Here is a 2,637-nt window from a genome sequence, read left to right as displayed (position 1 = left end):
AAATGATAAAGAACTTTATATATATATTAAATGTGAAAAACATATATATTTTTAGATTCACTTCATGGAAGTAAATATGTTATGCATCTCGTAATTTATAAAGGAAAAGAACATTCTGATTAACAATCTTTTCAATGTTTAGAAAACCTTTAATTTTGAATAACTCTCCCACCCCAATCCCCATACACCAACACTTAAACTTATATGTAAAGAGCAACCCGGTCCTCCGGGCTGCAATAAAATACCCGTTTAACAATCCTTCCGACATAAATTTTTCAGTAGAGCGTAAAATGATGGGTTCCTGTATCAAGAGGCTAAAATGGCGCCAAACTCAGAATGATGACGTAACGTCATAATCAGTTTTACTTGTGACGTAAATAAGCTAACGGTAGGCCCAAAATAGGCCCGCGGCACTCAACGTAGTATTTGAAAATACGCCCAAAATAGGCCCGCGGCACAAAGAATGTTAAAATTATGCCGAAATAATCTTAATTCAATTTTTTTTTTGTTATAATGCTTAAAGAAATATGTTTCTTGAATTAGAGAAATCTGTAAGGGACCTTTCAATTAATAGATTTTGACCTTAATTAAGTTAACAAATCCAAGACCATCTTGTGTAATGAAATAACAATGTATGCAACTTACTGTAATAATGTAAATGGTATGTAAATGTAACTATTTTGAAGGAATGCAAAAATCCTAAAAAATCTTCAGTTGCCAACTAAATAGTTGAAATATGTTGATGAAATGTCTCTCAGACAAAGATGTACGTGTTGTAGATTGTGTGTACATTTTGTGATATCTATCATGAAATGAAGTGCATTCCTTTTCATAATTATATGTTACTTATTCATATTCTTGGAGTTTGATTACAATTGATTACAAATTTACAATTTTTCTATTATATATGATCTTTTTAAATTAAAAGTACAATTTTGGATAAATATTTTTAATCTGAAAGTAAACACAAACAATCATTTAATAATTAAATCCCGTGTAAGTGCAAAAAGGTCAAGAATATTAGGATAGGTAAATTACCTATCTCTCATTAGTTAGAGGGGAAAGGTATATATTTTAATCACTTTTTGTAATCATTTGGGTATGTTCTTTATCATATTAAAAATTGAAAACATTGTGACAAAGACTTCTGAAAAATATTTACAAATGTAGGGTGGAAAATTGACTGAAAATAAATAGAGTTCATTTGCATATAGTTTTTAGACGGAGGCTGTATGACAGCCTCCGGTATTGGATTGTCTTGCCCATGACTTAAATAATGAGGATTCCACAAGCACCATCTATTGGTGGAATTGTTTTCATTACCTTGGGAATTTACCCATATCCTCAGTGTTTAATATCTATTGCATTCAGTTTCGTTAAGTTTTGGGAATGAAAACTCTGCTAGGAGAGGTACTAAATGCAAGTTGATATTAAACACATTTTTTTTAGCAATCCATATTTTAATACATGTAGCCTTCACATCTTTTTTGAGGTGGGAGGGTGGGAAAAACCTTCCACCAAACGCAATCATATTTTAATACATGCATCAATGACCATCTGCCTCTTATACATGTGCATCCACCTAATCTCTCCTTCCACAGGTGTTGAACTAATACTGATTAACACGTCACTTAACTTCCCCCTTTGATATTAACCAATGAGGATCTACCCATATCCTCAGTGTTTAATATCTATTGCATTCAGTTTCGTTAAGTTTTGGGAATGAAAACTCTGCAATACAATTTACCCCTTTAACCAATTTTCCATTAAAGTAAGAGATCCATTCAATATAATCATTTAACGGCAAAATCTCCATTCCCAATACTCAAAACAAAAAACAATACCAAATTTTATATCTCAATTTTAATATCATTACAACCATTACTAAATACATTTCTATTTACAATTTATTAACATTACTGATAATCCCATAGTAATACATGTATTCTTTTATTGAAAGTTCAATTCTCTGTATAACTCACCATACTCCAAATTGTATCATAATCTATGCAACTTTTCTTTCTCACCTAACTTGTACAACTTCTCTCTCTCTCAGTAGAATGCATTTTTTAAACCAGAATAGTCTGCCTTATCTTTATACTCTCTCTCAACCATATCTGCCTGATACACAGATTTTGCCAACTTTGATGCAACCACTCCAGAATCTACAAGTGTTGACATTCTACAATAATACTCTGCGCTTGACTTTCCAAACCATCCCACGTGATTCATAACTTGATCTACATTCTCTACTGACCCTGACAATGCCATGGTAATAGCACACCCTGATCGAAAACTATGAGGCGTTTCCTTACATAAATTCCTAATGTTGACAAATAATATCTCAACCTCTCATACACCACTGAGTAACTGACATTCTTATCCAAAACTCTGCCACACTCTGCAACTGTTCTGAAAAAGTATCCCTTGGATAAATCAACATTATGCAACTTTGCAAACCTAACAAAATCTAGTAAACCCTTCACTGGACAAACTACAAGATCAGTACATTTTTTAATGACAAATGAATTGCTTTTACTTTTATCACCTCTTAGAGTCTTACCAAATGTATGTTTGAACACTAACCCTGACCCATCAGTTAGACACTTAACCTCCTGTGCAACAACCAAGAAAAAA

The 2,637-nt window shown here is 32.3% G+C and overlaps 1 pseudogene; it reads right to left on the bottom strand.

Moving 5' to 3' along the window:
- Positions 1-2,052: 2,052 nt before the first annotated feature.
- On the bottom strand, positions 2,053-2,630 carry LOC134260857 (uncharacterized; annotated as a pseudogene).
- Positions 2,631-2,637: the final 7 nt, after the last annotated feature.

The sequence above is a fragment of the Saccostrea cucullata genome, unplaced genomic scaffold (assembly GCF_032062105.1).
Source record: "Saccostrea cucullata isolate Sc308-1 unplaced genomic scaffold, CSIRO_AGI_Scuc_v1 ctg18268, whole genome shotgun sequence".
Taxonomy (NCBI): Eukaryota; Metazoa; Mollusca; class Bivalvia; order Ostreida; family Ostreidae; genus Saccostrea; species Saccostrea cuccullata.
This window is presented reverse-complemented; position numbering and strand designations above follow the sequence as displayed.